A 19,549-nucleotide genomic window follows, 5' to 3' on the forward strand; every position below is an offset into this window, starting at 1 on the left:
AATCACAATAATAATTTCCTTCTGGCTTCTCCTCCCCGAGTTCTTCTTGTGCTTCACTTTAGCATTGTTTCAGAGTCATTACCTCTATTTATAAAAATCTCAAATGTCACATTTACATGTGACCTAAAAGAAGGATCAGAGTTCATCCTTCCAAGAAAAAGATAAGTGTCTATTATACTTCTCCAACATTTTGTTTAAGGCACATACACGGAACAGAAAGGAGGCAAAAGAGAAGTGTTCAGTCAAATGTAAATTGCTTCAAGGAAGGAGAAAAAGGGCAATTCTGCTTCCAAGTTAACAAACTTAAGATACATAAACAAGACTCTTTATAAGCTTTTCTTACCAAAATAACATAAAGTCTTTTTGAATGTTGTAAAAATAGAAATGAAAACATTTTTATTATAATTTACAATGTGTTGGTAAATTTAAAACCTAGGAAGTGTTTACTTACAGATTCCAATTAATTCAATTCCCTCAGAAATAAAAATGAGAGGAAAGAGATTATAGACATTACTTTTAAAAGCAAAATAGAATTTTGAATTGTGGTTAGATGTCAGCTGCTTGACATCAAGTTTGGGGTAAAATCCACTTCTTCTTAAAATATGACAACTTTGGCCATCTGCTGATTGACACCCATTTTTAACTATTGGTTATTGTTTATTTTTTCATTAAACATATCATCATCATCTTCATTATATGTCTTAATTTTAGTATGAGATGTATGAACAAAGTCTAAAATTTATTGGGCATGTATTGATGTCTCAGATGCCACAGAGCTGTAATTACGCTTAATTTTCACAATAATCCATCATGTAAAGAGTGTCAAAGACACTAATGTCCAGAAAATTCAAGTGAACTATTCCTAAAAAGAGCTAATGCATGTTAAAGATAGAATACAAACCTAGGTCTGTTTAATTGTAAAATGATAGACATTCTCCCGGGAATTTCTTCTATTACATTACTACTTACACTTGCCTTCATCTGTTTGTTGTCCTTTGTTTCTACAGGTATCCTTACGAGTCATTAGAATCATAGAATTTGTTTTGTAATGGAATTCCTCTTTGTGGTGGGAACTCAATCAAGAAAACCAAATAACACTTTTATAACTCATTTGGATTTTTAAATTTTAAATAAATTTATATATTTATACTTAAATTTTATTTTAGTTTATTACTTTTATATATCTATTCTATTTTATATTGTGTTTTTAGCTCTTATTTAAACATTTTCTTAGACAATGTAAACAAGTGTGTGATTGATGAAATGCCTTCTATATAACAATGATAGGCTGAGTGATAAGGTTACAGGATGTATTAGAGTTCACTCAATAAGTAAAATCAATTGCTCACACACATACACAGTGTGCATTTCCAGCAGGGTATTAATTTCACTTATATAAATATCATTATGTACAAAACAATATTTGTTATAGAGAATAGTCTCATGTTATTATGGAAGCTGAGAAGGCCCTGATTTGCTGTCTGCAAGCTGAAGATTCACCAAGTTCAGTGGTGTAGTTCAAAGACTTGATAGCTGGAAAGCTGATGGTATAGATTCCAGTGCTGGTCTGAAAACCTGAAAATAAGGGGTACCAAGAACAGAAGATCAATGTTGCAATTCCATCAGTCTGTCAGAGAGCAAATTCAACCTTCCCCTGCCTTTTTGTTTTACTCAGATCCTGAACAGGTTAGATAATGCGCACCCTCATCCAGGAAGGGCATATGTTTTTCGCAGTCCACCAGGTCATTCCCAGAGTAATAACTGTCCATTCCCTTTGAAATTTCTGAGGACCAGGGGTGAAAATAGTAATAATCAAGTAGTGTTCATGGGAAGGGGATAACAGTAGAGATCCAGACAAAAGAAGAGGGAACATGCATGGATTTGGTCAGTTAATTTTATCAAGTGCCTTCTATACCAATCACATTTTGACGTTGGAAATTAAGGTTCAACAGCTGTTGCAAATTTTCAGATCAATGGAGGTTATCTGTGGTTGTGTGCAGGTTAAAAATCACACAGACTTATGAGTAGAACAACATTCCTGGAGCATGGAGGCAATGCAGGTAAAAGGCCCAAGACTTCCGCACATTTGATATAGGTTAGAACATGATGGACTGTACTGCTGAGCTGAAGTGTTTTGGGCCGGAGGAAAAGGGAAGACTTCAGTGATTTTAACAGAACATACTTTTGATTTATATTTGGTTGTTTGAAAACAGATACTCCTTTGCTTGGGCAGAGGCCCCTATAACAGTTGACTATGAAGAATATTTGGGTCTCTGCATTTTCTGAACTGCAGTGTTACTGAGGCCACCGAATCATTTCTGACTTTCAGATTTCTGCAGTGGTGTTCTGAGTACTGAGAACTGCAGCTGGTTCTCTCTTCCCAAACTTCTTACCCTAGCTTACTGACATTGGTACCTATGCTCATCTCCACACTGTATATTCCCTGCTTTTGGTGGCCTGTGCAAAGCAATCTAATTAGCACTTTCCCTGGGTCTCAGATTGTGAAACCCTGACTGACTGAGCTGGTCTTATTAGCTATTTAGAAAAGAAGCTTAGATTTTTATCCTTACTTCTTGGTTTTCAGGACCTTCTGCCCATTACCATGTTGGGAAAATAAATCAAGTTGTGTCCAATCTAATGAACTGTGCTTGGCAAGATCATTGAATCAATTGATAATCATTGAATAAGAACACAAGCCATATATTTAGTTTTATTGCCAGCTCAATAAAAGTGAGGACATAATAAATGAGTTTGCATTTGCAAACTGGGAAGATCACAGAGCTTGGAAAAGGGATGTCCAAAGAAGGAGAGGTATGTGGTGGTGTTAACCCCTTCCTCTCCTCCAGGTTAGGGCCATCGTTGGCTGAAGTAACAGAAGAGGAATTTTTGTAATGTAACTTGTGCTCAGAAAAGGAGATTCCAGGGCTGGCAGAGTGGCTCAAGTGGTAGGGCATTTGCCTAGCAAGTGTGAAGCTATTAGTTCAAATCCCAGTGCTACAAATAAAAAGAGAAAGAGAGAGAGAGAGAGAGAGAGAGAGAGAGAGAGAGAGAGAAAATCCAAAAATCCATTTAAGTAATGGCCAAAGATAAACTAGCAGGAAATTAAACTTGAGACTATGAAATGGACAATTTTTTAGCATCTTCTTTTAGATATTTTGCTTGAATTTAGGCCACTGTTCACCAACAGTAAAGTAGAATAGATCAGAGAGGATTTGACTGAAGACATATAAGTCCTTTCCTGTCCAAAGAAGTGTTAAAACAGAGAGTAGGACATGAAAAAGAAGGTCACTTGGCCTAGTGAGAAATTGATTAAGCCTGTGGGTCTCTCGGGTGGGGGGGGGTGTATGAGGCACTACCTGATGCTAAACTTATATCCTGAGGAGATAACTGTGTATGTCTGTGTGAGAATGTATGTGAACACTGGTGAAGATGAAAATTAGACTTTTCTCCCTCTGATCACCAAAGACTGCAAGTATCCTCATGGTTGTTATGAGACAAAGTAATCTTAAGTGTCAGTTTTCCCAAGACATATTGTTTCATTGTGTTTAGTAGCATGTCTTCACTCTCAAAAGCATCAAAACTGTCTAATAAATTGTGAAGTTACTTTACTATTTAGGAATTGATAGAAAGTCACAAACGAGATCAATGACTCGCTGCATTGAAGGTCAATTATTTCTTAATCCTCACACTTTCCTTCCAAGAAATTGGCATTTAGCAAGATCCTCACATTTACCTCTGCCTCTTTTTTGTCCAGTTAATCTGAGTAGTTACTCACTTTCCTTTTACGTATCCATTTGTTCATGGTATTATTATCTGCTGCCCCCATTTTGACAATCAGGAATAAAGCCCACAACATTTGTCTTTTTGTCTCCAGAGCCAAGCACTGGATGCCAGAAAATCTTGTAATATATATGGGAAATGTCTTGATCTCTTTTTGCCTTCAATCCTGGGCTCTGGCCCTAAAAGCCACAATGTGACATTGAACCTACCTTCTTATTCAGTAGTTAATGTACAGGTGTGAGCATCACAGGCTCAAGTTTAGAAACTGGACAAGAAGGTGAGTGAGACTGGGAGCAAGGAATAAGCCTTTTCAATAAGTCAGTCAGGGAACACTCTCCCTCAAGTCAGGGAGGCAAGTCTCCTGTCACAGGAAAATTACCCCAGATGGTCAGAGTTAAGAGTCAAGGAATACATTTTTTTACGGCTATTTGCAGGAGGGTCAAGACTTTTTCAATCAGGAGGAAAAAAAAAAATGAACTCAACTGAAACAAGCGGGAGGAGGGGGTTTAAATGCGAAGGTGAGCTAATGAAGAAAGTGCCTGGAGGGTCTTAGGGATGAGGTTGGTCATTATGATTAGGTCCTCTTTTTTTCTAATGAGTGCTTAGCAAAGTTAGGTTTCCAACCTTCCATAAAGACTGGAAGATAGTCTATCTTTTTAATGTTTGCATTTCAAAGGAATGACTCCCAGGTCCTTGAGAAAGACATTCTTGAATTGTTGATTTACATCTCAAAGAGGCAGAAGAAAGTTTTCTAAAGTAATTGCTCTAAAGAAAAAGAAGTCAAGAATTGAAAGTATTGCTCAGTATACTTTCCTAGCACGAGTGCCCTGGATTAATCCCAACAACCGCAAAACAAACAAAACAAACAAACAAACAAAACCAAAAACAACTCAGGCGTCAACAAATGGGAAAAAAATGTATAGGTGTTAAGGATGCACGACTAGCAAGGATGAACCTCTGAGGACTCCACTGTTCAAGGGTCAATTAAAAGTAGAGGGTACCTTGAAACTCAGACACTGAGATGGAATGGTCCAGAGCAAAAGAGAGCTTCCAGAGAGGTGTCTCTGCTTTAGAGATGATTTGCACAATTTGCCCCCATGCTCTGCAGACTCTTATGAGCAAAAGAAAATTCTCACAGGAGACCAGGACAGGGAAAGTGTTGTAATGCTGTAAAAGAGATTGCACTGTGTGGGAAGGAAGGTATGAATCCAGCACAATCTTGGCAATGACAAGGGGCTTGCCACTTTGTAGCAAGTTTGAATCCTCAAAAGACATTTGCTCCTCTCCCTTGTCTACAAATGCCCCAGTCTCTCAACATTTGTTTTTCTTTTGTAGCATCAGCAGCAAATAGGAATTTGTATTCCTTGGCCCACCCCAGCGCTGCTGAATCAGATGGTCGGCATCCTCCAGGTGAACTACATACCTAGGTGATGAGTTTAGTGATATCAGACCCATTTTTTACTGGGTTTGATATATTTTTGACACTTGATGAAATTGGAACTGTTCTGGAAACTGATTGTTATGTGTGAGACTCTTTTTTTTTTTTTTTTTTTGTTGGTGAACTCTAAAGGAAGTCCTTTATTAATTTGTTCATAGCCCATACCATTCCAAGTACAGGTGGGGAAACTGAGGCTCCAGTAAGAGAAGCTGCTTTCCTAATGTCACAGGACAATCATTATTCTCTTTAACAGAGCAGCCTTTGAAAAAGGGATTGATAACAATTAACTCTAAGCACCAGTGATTAATCTTAAGTAGCCTAGGCTGCTCCCCCAGGAGTCCCAATTTACTGTGTGCCTAAGCAGAAGTTGTAGCTGTTTGTGCTGGGAATGGCCCAAGTGAAAATGGTCTTCTGCCCCTTTACTTCTAAGCTAGGTACAAGGAATGCCTCAAAACCTGTGAGGGCGTTTCCAGAGGAGATTAGTGGGAGAGTCTGAATGGACAAGGTGGGGAAGATCAGCAAAGTAGAAAACGAAGGTGAATGTATTCTGTGCCATTGCAATGCCAGACTTCAAAACATAGTGATTGTGAAAGTCATCCACCTCAGATGGACCACCCTATGCAGTTGCTCATAACTCATTCCTGCAATACTTCATTTCATATCTTGGACTTTCTTTTTAATTTTAATTTTTAAAAAATTTTTTTTTAACCTGGGAAAAAAGAATTTCTCTATAACTTGATTCCTTGGCCAACTGCATATGCAGTTGTGACCCATCTGGTTTCCTGATTGATCTTACCAGAAGACTTAGGTTGCCTGCCAAAAAATTCACATAATCATAGTTATAAAGTGGAGTGCACACAAATAACAATCATAGTGAGACACATTCATAATTTTGGTTTTAATCTATGTCTTTATCAGTATGGATTGTTTGCTCCTAACTGTTAAAGCCATGGGGCTGTTGTCATGATATTTAAGTATTTATGCTTGCATGTGTATGTTATTATTCCTGATTTTGTGTAAAAAATGTGTGTTGTCATGTTTTTTTTATGTTTTTCAAATTAATTCTTACTTTAAGCTATAAATAAATGTTAAAGAATTTTTAAAATAAAATTTTCACAATTATATTTTTAGGATTTCTTTTTCTTTTATTTATATGTCCATACAATGTTTGAGTCATTTCTCTCCCCTTCCCCCTACCCTTTTCCTTACCTCACCAACCCCCCCAACCCTGCCACCTGCTCCCTGTCCCCCCTTTACTACCCTGCAGAAACTATTCTACCCTTATCTCTAATTTTGTTGAAGAGAGAGTATAAGCAATAATAGGAAGGAACAAGGGTTTTTGCTAGTTGAGATAAGGATAGCTATACAGGGAGTTGACTCACATTGATTTCCTGTGCGTGTGTGTTACCTTCTAAGTTAATTCTTCTCAAACTAACCTTTTCTCTAGTTCCTGGTCCCCTTCTCCTATTGGCCTCAGTTGCTTTTGAGGTATCTGCTTTAGTTTCTCTGCATTGAGGGCAACAAATTCTATCTAGTTTTTTAGGTGTCTTACCTATCCTCATATCTTCCTTGTGTGCTCTTGCTTTATCATCTGCTCAAAGTCCAATCCCTTTGTTGTGTTTGCCCTTGATCTAATGTCTGCATATGAGGGAGAACATATGATTTTTGGTCTTTTGGGCCAGGCTAATCTCACTCAGAATGATGTTTTCCAATTCCATTCATGTTATCCAATAGATAACATTTCGTTCTTCTTGATGGCTGCATAAAATTCCATTGTGTATAGATACCACATTTTCTTAATTCATTTGTCAGTAGTGGGGCATCTTGGCTGTTTCTGTAACTTGACTATTGTGAATAGCGCTGCAATAAACAGGGGTGTGCAGGTGCCTCTGGAATAACCTGAGTCACATTATTTTGGGTATATCCCCAAGAATGGTATTGATGGATCATATGGCAGATCTATGTTTAGATTTTTAAGAAGCCTGCAAATTTTTTTCCAGAGTGGTTTTGCTAGTTTACATTACCACCAGTAGTGTAAAAGGGTTCCTTTTTCCCCACATCCTCGACAACACCTGTTGTTAGTGGTGTTGCTAAGGATGGCCACTCTGATAGGGGTGAGGTGGAATATTAGTGTGGTTTTAATTTGCATTTCCTTTATTGCTAGAGATGGTGAGCATTTTTTCATGTATTTTTTGGCCATTTGAATTCCTTCTTTTCAGAAAGTTCTGTTTAGTTCACTTCCCCATTTCTTTATTGGTTCATTAATTTTGGGAGAATTTAGTTTTTTAATTTCCCTGTATATTCTGGTTATTAATCCTTTGTCTGATGTGTAGCTGGCAATATTTTCTCCCACTCTGTGGGTGTTCTCTTCAGTTTAGAGACCATTTCTTTTGTTGAGCAGAGGCTTTTTAGTTTTATGAAATCCCATTTATCTATGCTATCTCTTAGTTGCTAAGCTGCTGGGGTTCCATTGAGAAAGTCTTTGCCTACACCTATTACTTCCAAAGTATTTCCTACTCTTTCCTGTACCAACTTTAGAGTTTGGGGTCTGATATTAAGATACTTGATCCATTTTGAGTTAATTTTGGTATAGGGTGATAAGCATAGATCTAGTTTCAGTTTTTTTCAGACTGCTAACCAGTTTTCTCATCAGTTTTTGTTGAAGATGCTGTCTTTTCTCCATCGTATATTTTTAGTGCCTTTGTCAAAGATAAGTTGGGTATAATTGTGTGGCTTCATATCTGGGTCCTCTATTCTGTTCCACTGGTCTTCATGTCTGTTTTTGTGCCAGTACCATGCTGTTTTTATTGATATTGCTTTGTAATATGGTTTGAAGTTGGGTATTGTGATACCTCCCATGTTGTTCTTTTTACTGAGTATTGCCTTGGCTATTCATGGCCTCTTGTGTTTCCATATAAATTTGACAGTAGATTTTTCAATCTCTTTGATGAGTATCATTGGGATTTTGATGGGAATTGCATTAAACATGTAGATTGCTTTTGGGAGTATAGACATTTTTACAATGTTGATTCTACCAATCCATAAGCATGGGAGATCTCTCCACTTTCTATAGTCTTCCTCAATCTCTTTCTTCAGAAGTTTATAATTTTCCTTGTAAAGATGATTCACATCCTTTGTTAAGTTTACACCTAGGTATTTGATTTTTTTTAGGCTATTGTAAATGGGATTGATTTCATATATTCTTTCTCAGTGTGTCCATTATTAGTGTAAAGAAATGCTAATGATTTTTCTATGTTGATTTTATACCCTGCTACCTTGCTATAGCTGTTGATGGTGTCTAGAAGCTTTTGCGTAGAGTTTTTTGGGTCTTTAAGGTATAAGAAATCTGCAAAGAGGGATATTTTGACAATTTCTTTACCTATTTGTATTCCTTCTTTTCCTTCTTCTTGCCTAATTGCTCTGGCTAGGAATTTCAGTACTATATTGAATAGGAGTGGAGATAGTGGACATCCTTGTCTCATTACTTATTTTAGAGGAAATGGTTTCAGTTTTTCACCGTTAAGTATAATGCTGGTTGTAGGTTTGTTATATATAGCTTTTATAATGTTGAGGTACTTTCCTTCTATTCCTAGTTTTCTTAGAGGTTTTATCATGAAATGGTGCTGGATCTTATCAAAGGCTTTTTCTGCATCTATTGAGATGATCAAGTGGTCTTTTTAATATACACATTCATGGCTGTATACTTTCCTCTCAGGACTGCCTTTGCTGTGTCCCATAGTTTCTGGTAGGTTGTGTTTTCATTTTCATTGACTTCCAGGAACTTTTTAATTTGCTCTTTTATATCATCAATGACCCCTTGTTCATTAAGGAATGAATTATTAATTTCCAGCTGTTTGCATGTTTTTTGTCTTTATTTTTATTGTTAAGTTCTAGTTTTATTGCATTGTCATCAGATAGAATGCATGGTATAATTTCTATTTTCTTATATTTGCTGAGGCTTGCTTTGTGCCCTAGGATATGATCTATTTTGGACAAGTTTCCATGGGCTGCTGAGAAGAATGTGTATTGTGTAGAAGTTGGATGAAATGTGCTGTAGACATCAACTAGATCCATTTGATCTATGGTATGTTTTAGATCTATGGTTTCTTTATTGATTTTTTGTTTGGATGACTATCTATTGATGATAATGGGATGTTAAAGTCTCACTTGACCACTGTATTGGAGTTAATATATGCTTTTAGGTCCTTCAGGGTATGTTTGATGATATTGGGTGCGTTGACATTGGGTGCATATAAGTTGACAATTGTTATTTCCTTTTGGTCTATTTTCCCTTTTGTTAGTATGGAATGTCCTTCTTTATCTCGTTTGATCAATGTAGGTTTGAAGTGTACTTTGTCTGAGAAAAGTATTGCTATGCTTGCCTGTTTTCAGGGGCCATTTGCTTGGTAAATTTTCTTCCAGCCTTTCATCCTTAAGCCTATGCTGATTTCTATCAATAAGATGGGTCTCCTGTAAGCAACAAATTGTTGGATCTTCCTTTTTAATACAGTTTGTCAAATGGTGCCTTTTGATGGGGGAATTAAGTCTGTTAACATTAAGTGTTAGTATTGACAGGTATGTGGTGATTCCTTTCATTTAGTTGTCTTAGTTGTTTCAGGGTTTGATCATGTGTAGCTAAATTGATGTTGCTCTCTACTTTCTTGCCTTTTCTTTTCCTGTAGTTTGGTGCTGCCTGCTCTTTCATGGTTATGTTGGGTTTCACTTTCTGTGTGCAGAATCCCTTGAGCAATCTTTTATAGTGGTGGGTTTGTGGTCATATATTGTTTTAGTTTCTGCTTATCATGGAAGACTTTTATTGCTCCATCTATTTTGAATGATATTTTTGCTGGGTAGAGTATCCTAGGATTGAAGTTATTTTTGTTCAGTGCCTGGAAGATCTCACCCCAAGTTCTTCTTACTTTTAATGTTTCTGTTGAGAAGTCTGCTGTGATTTTGATGGGTTTACTTTTGTATGTTATTTGTTTTTTCTCTCTTACAACCTTGAATATTCTTTCTCTAGTCTCTGTACTTGTTGTTTTAATGATAATATGATGTGGGGTAGTTCTACTTTTGTCAGGTCTGTTTGGTGTTCTGGAGGCTTCCTGCCACTATATGGGCATAGATTTCTCTAGATTTGGGAAATTATCTGTTATTATTTTGTTGACTATATTACACATTCCTTTTGCTTGCACCTCTTCTCCTTCTTCAATGCCTATGACTGTCAAGTTTGGTCTTTTGATGGAGTCTGTAAGTTCTTGCATTTTCTTTTCATAGGTCTTGAGTTGTTTAACTAATAGTTGTTTGGTTTTTTCCTTTAGTTACCATTGAATCTTCGAGTTCTAAGATTCTGTCTTCTGCTTGTTCTATTCTGATGGATTGGCCTTCCATTTTGTTTTGCATTTCTGTTTCTTTCTTTTTTCTGAGATTTTCCATATCCTGGGTCTCTTCCTCTTTGATATTGTCTGTTTTTGTTCTGAGTTCATTTATCTCTTTATTAATCATGTTTTTTGTTTCATTTTGGTGTTTATACAGTACTTCTATAATTTCTTCTGTTTCTTCTTGTGCTTTCTCAAATTTTCTATTTTTGTTGTCTTGAAATTTCTTGAGTGTCTCCTGTACATTTTGGTTAACCATATCCAGTATCAGGTCTATAAAATTCTTATTGATTACTTGCAGGATTTCTTCTTTCCAAGTGTTCTTATGGGCTTCTTTGGGTTCTTTGGCATAGTTTATCTTCATTTTATTAGAGTGTGGATCTGGGTATCTGTTTTTTTCATTTCCCTCTGGTTCCTGTACTGATTTATTTTTTTGGGGAAAGTTGTTTTCTTCTTTTTTCTGTCTTCCTATCATTGCCCTTGTTATTTTTACTGTCCCTGTACTGTGTGTAATTCCATATTGTCTATTTTGTGGTAATAACAGTGGTGATTTCTGGTGGTCTGCATCTTCCCAAGCAGTCTGGGAGCTGGCCTCTGGTGGCATTGGAGCCCCCCTGGTTTCTCTGTTTAATGTGGAGTGGGGATGCTATGCGTATGCTGAGGGTGTGGAGGAGTCAGAGTTTTGCCTCTTCTTGGTAGTTTTTCCTGCCAGGTGTATCTCCAGCGTCTCTCAAAGATTTTACTTTAGGAAGCACACTTTCTGCTTTCTCCCTCTAATTAACACCTTGGAATCCCCTATTTTTAGGATTTTGATGTTTCAAGATTTTAGGCACTAGGGGTTTTGATTTCAAGATTTCAACATGTAGTATTGTGGTGTTCAAATTGTATCTTCCAAGATTATGGCCCAAACTCCTTATACATGATCACCTAGAAAGCTCTTCTTGGAGATGGGATACATATCTGGACATCTGGCTCTTTAATTCATGTTCTTGCCATTGGCACTACCTGGCTCCTAAACTCCTCCTTCTTACAAAATCTGGCATTAGAAGAGGGATCCTGAGAGCCATTTCAAGATTTCCCCAGAGAAATAATCCTTTTTGGTTTGTTTCTTCCAAGAAAATCCAGGGACCATATCCAAGAAATACTTTTCTGCTGTGTTTTATTACCTACAAGTATTTTCCTTTCTCAAAGTGGTGTTGCTTGTGACCTGTGGATACAAAAAAACAAAAATCATAACTTATCCCAGACTGCTCCCTTTCTACAATATCATTATCCCAATTCTATGATGCAGCTGATGTGCTCTGTTTTGGGGCTAATATAATCCACATATGGGTCTTGTATAGCTCTGTTTTTATCTCCCTTCAGGGTATACTCTTTCTTTTCCTAGAAGGTAGTTAACGAGTGATCCTTATTGCTAAATAACTGAGAGTGATCCCAAACTGAGAGTGAACAACCTGATCTCAAACACCGGATCCTTTCTGCTTTCACTTCTTAATCTCTAGAGAGAAAAGGCCCATGAAGTTTATGCCTTTTTCTAGGTGTCTATAGGTAGACAAATCTTTCCCATCAGCTCTGGTTCTGGTGAGAAAATCCATTATTTCAGAGAGAGTTAACTTCACTTTCAGCAGGAAAGACCCTTTATCATTGTTAGACTAGGCAGGTGGACTTGGCTGAGCTGGTTAGAAGACTTGGTACTAAATGGGTTGGTTCATAGCTCTGAGAGGTTTTGGGAATACTGGATATCAGAAAAAATATACATTTAATACATGGGGAGAAGAACAGTCAAAACTGCAGATTTAGTCATCATACTTTCAGGGAAAATGTCATTGTGATATTGGAAGTAATGGAAAAGAGAGTGTAGAGTAGGAATTAAGGCATGGTTATTATTGGGACTATTTTAAAAAATCACCTCAATTACTTAGTTCAATGGTGTTTTGAAAAAATGTGTTCTATGTTTGCTCATAGCAATCTCTTTTTTACTTCATAATTATGCATAAGTATTTCTGTCACTTAAAATTCAGAGAAATACTTTGAGGGGAGAGATATAGTACTGCTTAAAATGAGGTATGATAACCTGAAGAAAATCAATAGCTAAGTACAATCATTTGTTATAATTTTTAAGTGTGTTTGTGTGTGTATGTATTTGTGATTTCAGTCTTAATAGTTCTGTTTTAAACACATATACTTATGAATTACATAATAGAGTGACAGCTAGAATCATAGCTTTATGTCTTGTTGTATTGAACACATATTGTTCAAAACTAATTAATTTTTTGCTAAGTTTTATTATGTTCTTGATGAGATATAGCACGTAGTATTACAGGATTAGAGGATGCATAGAGATCCTTAAAAATTTACGTGAATTCTAACAGGAAGATTGACAATAGCATATGTAGTTTAGTCTGGTTAAAACTAATTTAGTTAGTAAATAAAAATTAAATATTTGGATTAAAATAACCTGAAACTTAACACAGTAATCAAAGCAATGCTAAGAATTTCTCTGTATAGCTATCCTTATCTCAACTAGCAAAAAAACTTTGTCTTTCTTATTATTGCTTATATTTTCTCATCAACAAAATTAGAGATTAGGGCAGAACAGGTTCTGCCTGGAAGTAAAGGGGGGTGGGGGGGAGAGGGGGATAGGGAGCAAGGGGAAGAAATGGCCCAAACAATATATACACATGTGAATAAATGAATAAAAAATTGCAAAAAAGTTAATTCCTGGATTTTAATGATATTTTAATATTTAAAAATCTAAAAATACTTCTAAATATTGGAAGAATGATTCAACAGATCAATTCGAGATAGAGCTCATTATTTTTGTCCATACCACTATGGCCCTATAAATGCAAGACTAGTTATTTTTGACAATATATTTCAAACACAAACTTGAGAACTGAGAAGCCTGAGATTTGAGGTGGCCCAGTACTCAGCCATTGTTCAGATCAATACTTTCTCAGCAAGCAATATACTCTACCATTGTTAATACAAACTTCACAACTCTTGTGGAGTGTGGCTTACTAGAGTTACCAAATGGTGCCTATTTCCATCTGGAAAGACTTAGGATCAAAATTAAAATCTTATTTCTGAGAATATTTGTATTTTGTTGATTACCTAATTGTATCTTTGTTCTATTGTGGTTCCCACTGCTGTAAACAAATGGGTCCTCTGGGATATCCACTGTCACCTAAACATTAATTCACATTAAATATAATTTTAAGGTATTGTTATGTACATGATAATAAACATAAGCACTACTTACCCAATAACCCAACTACCAGTGATCAATCTATCTCAACAGATGGTGTAGGGACAAATTAGAAAAAAATGCAGAAATCATGGTAAGATCTTGAGAAATGTAAACAGCTGTTTACAGTACAATGATCGTGATTGTGTTCTACTTATATATGCATAAGTCACTGCAGCCTTCTGCTGCAAAGGGATATTTATTTTGTGAAAGGAGTTTTAATGTCTACATAGGTGTAATCAACATTCCCTCAACATTAGAAACATTCACTCTGCCAATTGAAGCATCACACACATTACAGACATATGTGTCTGTAGGAGCAAGATAATGGCACATATTCACTTCTCAGCTTCATATTTCCTAAACTTTCTATTAACCAAAAAGGTAGAAGTCATTATATATGTGTGTATATATATATGTATATATATATATATATACATATATAATGTGTGTGTATATATATGTATATATACATATATACATTATCTATCTATCTATATCTACACATGAATACATTTTAACACATACACACACAAAACTAAACATGAAGAACTCAAAAATTAATTTGGCTCCAATGTGTATCTTGTTTCCTAGTTTTCTTGGGCTACCATAGCAAATTATCACTAATTAGACATCTTAAAGCAACAAAATTTTATTATTTCACAATTACAGAGTTAGAAATTAAGGTGTCAGAAAGGCCGTGCTCCCTCTAGACAGTCTAGAAGAGAATCCTTTCTTGGAGCTTCAACTTCTAGTGGCTACTAACTTTCCTTGGCTTATGGTCACATCACTCCTATTTCTGCCTCTATAGTTACAAAGCTTTCTCTCTCTTGCCCTCTGTGTGTCTCCCTTATGAGAAGGATTGTGATTTCATTTAAAGATCTCCTGCAATCAGAGCTTATTAGAATAAGATCCTCTTGTCTTAGTATTATCATATATTTTGCCACATAAGGAAATAGTCACAGGCAGGACCACCATTCAGTCCACAGTCTACTACATCTTGTTAAATAAAGTATGCTGATTAACACAACAAGCATTTTTCTAGGCTATAAAATGTAGTCCTTATTATACTACAATAATTCTCACTTAGCTATTTTTTTATAGCCATCATTTATCTCATCATTAGTGTGGTTATTAAACTAACACGATTGATTTTACTTTTCATCTTCACATCTTTTCTCTTTCTTCTCTAAATCTAGACAGACCATTCCTAATTCTAAGTTGGTAATTGAGAGCCATCAGAGAAGGAGAGCCACATGTGTTCTAAATGGTCAGGCAGGACTGACCTTAAAGGGAGGAAAGGCAGCAGCAAATTCACAGCAAACATAGAAGCTGGAAGTTCAATATCAGAGTTTAAAAATGAGAGAAAGAAGCAGAGAGAAATTCAGATAAAAAATACCCTGGGGAAAAGCAAATGTTTAAAAGTACAGGTTTATTCTAGAGAGTGAATGGCACTGCACCACTTGAAACTCCTCACCCAGATTGCTTTCTTCTCAGCATTGCACATACTGGCTTGACAGCATTTGTGTCTCAAACTGTGTTCTATCCCTCATTGGTGTTTTCTAGGCTGTGATATCAGGAATTGCTATTGCTTTCCCATTGCTAACTAGAGAAAAGAAATTTTCTTTCATTTATGACTGTATCTCAAAATATTCAATTTGTCAACTTGACCAAATAGTATAATTTTTCTTTGTAGCCATGATTAACAGGGAGCCAGAAGCATACTCTGTGCTTTGAAAACCTGTCAAAGTCAATCAGACATAGACAAAATGATTTAATCCACATGCCATGACCTCTGGGAAAGGACTATTAAAGGATCCTCAACACAGTGTACACTTATTATAACACATGAGACAAAAGGATTTCATTGAATGCACATGCAAGGATCACATTCTTGCACATATAACTATTGGCACATGCAGATTAAACAAGCCAAAATTCCCACATCTTGCAATAATCTCTTGGCCTTGCCTCTTTCCTTAGCACCCTTCCTGTTTATGGCATTTCATTTGCTAAAAAACTTCTGGAATATGTTGTTTACCAATGCTGACGACATTTCCTATTTACTTACTCTTTATCTAATGTCTAGCAATCTGGTTCTCATCCCAAACTCCACTGAAGCTGTTTCATAAGCTATACATTTATTCATTCAACAAATGCTTTGTGCCAAATACTATGCTAAGTGGTGAACAAAACAGATGATTACCACACTCTTAGATCTTACAGTCTAGGGCAGTCATTCTAATGTTTTGGTTTTTAAATATTGAGGACCTTAAAGAGCTTTGTTTGTATGAATTATATGAAATAGTTACTGAAATTGGATTTAAATTATAGTTAAGTATTTGTCAATATACTTAGAAATGATAGCAATTAACTCTTTAAAAGTAATCGCATCATATTTTATGACAAATGTCTATATTTAACAAAAAAATTGGTGGAAGAGTAGCGGTTGGGAAAATCTCCTGAATTTCTAATGTAAGAGCTGTGCTGAATTTTCGTATCTTCTTCTGTGCTCAGTGTGATATTACATGCCAGGAAGCTATTGGAAAATGAATGAATAAATAAGTTTATGTATACATACCAGCAAGGAATATCTACTGCATGTTGAAGTGTAGCATGCTAAACACTCATGAGAAAGTGAGACTTAAAAAGTTAAGCAGCATTTTAGGACAATGATGAACGTGTTTGTGATATGTGCCTCCTAAAAGGGCTTTGGAAACAAGAAGGGGTCTACAGACCATGAAGACTACTGTTCCAGTATAAAAGTCATCAAGTAGATCACCACATAAATTAATACCTAAAGACAAGTTGAAACAAATTATCACAGTGATGCTGTTCTCTGTAACAATGAGAAGTTTATTTTATGAATGGGGTTTTAATATCGGTGTGGCATTACAAAAGTGCAGAAGAAAGAGGACTAAGTTAAATGGGGGAAGATTCTAGGATGATCCTTCAGCAAAGAGGGCATTGAACTTGAAGGCTCATTAACCATCGAAAGTACCCAGCAGAAGGAATACAATGTGCAGATTTGAAGGGGAAGGAGTTTGGCAAACCTAGGAAACAGTGTGGTTAGATCATAATGACTAAGACAGGAAGCACATTTGAATGTGAGGCTGAGGAGGCCACCAAGCCACAGCAGTCACAGAGCTTTGAGGATTTCATTTAACAAACATAATGGGAAAATATTGAATGGTGTTATTCAAAAAATTAATTTGGTAGATGAAAGGACTCTTTAGGCTGTTTTGGAAAGAATTGGATTAGATCATTATGAGTACAGACAGAACGACCACTTAGGAAGCAAATTCATGATGAATATGATCATTGTTTGGGTTGAAATAACAGTAGCAAGCACAGAAAAAGACTTTAAAATACATCTTTAATATACAGTCCAAATGAATGATTGGTTGGAATTGTTGAGATTGGCCTCTAGATGGTGTTAATAACTAAATATAGGTGCTTCACACTGAGATATAAATAAAGGGATAGTGATAAGTTGGAAAGAAAACTAATAGTCAATTTTAATTTTGGATATGTTATGTTTAAGGAATTTTCTTTGTGTCCAGGTCTTGCTGTGCAGCCTCGACTGGCCTAGAATCTTGGTCTCCCAAGTGCTAGGATTACAGGCATGAACCATTATGCCTGACTATACATGTGAGCCTTAAGCAGTAATGTCAAATATGAAGGAAGGACCTGGAGTTGTAAAGAAGAGGTCAGACTGGAGAGAATAAAATGTCTTGCCTAGAAAATTCTGAGCCCAAAGGAAGAATGATGGTTCACATATTGTATACATGTGTGAGTATGTCTGTGTATAAATAAATCTGAGACATTGTTAAATCTCATAATATTCTCTAGTCTAACAAATATACCATTATAATTTTAAAAAGCCCAGAAATAGTTAGACTCAGAATGTTTAAATTAGTGAAAGCCAAGATAGTAAAGATGATTGAAAATTGGCAAAATACTCCAAATCACAGAATTTCACCATTATCGTACATGTCTTGGTATTTTGTTGAATTTTATCCTCACTGAAAAACCCTTATTTACATTTCTATAGGTAGCTTCTCTGTTGTCTAGGTTGTCTAGTTCCTCAGTGCACCTCATAGCTTGTCTATACTACATTTAACTGCTTCAGTTGCAGTGGGTCATCATTCCTGATAAAGTGACCAAGAGTGATTATTAGATTTAATTTAGTATTTATTTTCACAAAATTCCCCATCTTATGACAGATTCTGTAAATTCTTCAAAAGTAATTCATTTTTTGGTACACTTGAGGAAGTGTTTTTTTTTTTTCCTTTTTTAGTAAGACTACAAACTATATAACATAGATGACATAAAGAACTTTTAAGGAGCCTCCATACTGTTTTCCATACTCTGGCAATATAACTCCTAGGGATATACCTAAAGAAATGTAAGTCAAGATACAATAAAGATACTTGCACACTGATGTTTATTGTGTCACTGTTCACAATAGCCAAGCTATGGAAAAAATTCAGATACCCTATAATTGATGAACAGATTAAGAAAACTTGCTTATATATATCAAATTGGTGATTATATATATCACATTTCTGATTATATATGTGTATACATATTTATACATATATATATATACATATATATATATATATATATATGTATATATGTATATATATATATATATACATATATATATATATATGTGTGTGTATAATGGAGTTTTATTCAGCTATAGGGAAGAACAAAACCATGTGGTTTGAAGGTAAGTGGATATAATTGGAGCACAGGCTCATATAGACAAAGGTTGCATGTTTCCTCTCATATATGGGGGATAGAAACAATACAAATATAAGCAATATTATCAAAAACAGGTTACTCTATGGGGAAATCATTTAACAGGAGAGGGATGGTAAAGGAAGGAAGTTAAGAAGGTGAATATGGTTGATGTACTTTCCATACAAGAATGAATATGTAATTTTTAAACCTGCTGAAATCACCATAGGAAAGGGACTAAGATAGAAAGGAGAAAAAGAGAGGGCATGAACCAATTTGAGCTATTTTAAACAGGCAAAAATGAACAGGAAAGTAAAACAGGTCCTGTCTTGGAGTTGGTACCACTGGGAGGGGAGATGCTATTAAGGAAAGGGAGAAGGAGGCTGAGTATAGTAGAAATATTATGTACTCATGTATGAAAATGGAAAAATGAGATCTGTTGAAGCTATTCCAAGAATGGGAGGAGGAGGGATAAAGGAGAATGATGGAGGGGGTGAATTCAACTATAATATATTTTAAGAACTTTTGTAAATGTCACAATGTACCCCTGATACAATGATATAATAAAAAAGAAACAGAATTCTTAAGGAATCTCACAAAAATAGCTTGTAATATTTTTCTTAAATGAGTACCTTGGTCCTATTACTATAGGCTTCTCCTTGATTATATTGTACATTATATGGATAAAGCTGATTTTTAAACTGAATAGAACCCTATTATATATACCATAAATACAGTCATTACTCTGCACCCACGAGGCTCATGTCTGTGGGTTCAACCTACTGATAATAAAAAATATTCAAGAGAAATGGTCCATTCTGAACATGTAAAAACTTATTCTTGTAATTCATTCCAAAGCAATATTGGTAATAACTATTTACATATTATTTATAAGGGAATGGCAATTATAAGTACTGTAGACATGATTTAAAGTAAACAGGTGGGTGTATATAATTCATA

The sequence above is a fragment of the Castor canadensis genome, chromosome 1, assembly GCF_047511655.1.
Source record: "Castor canadensis chromosome 1, mCasCan1.hap1v2, whole genome shotgun sequence".
Taxonomy (NCBI): domain Eukaryota; kingdom Metazoa; phylum Chordata; class Mammalia; order Rodentia; family Castoridae; genus Castor; species Castor canadensis.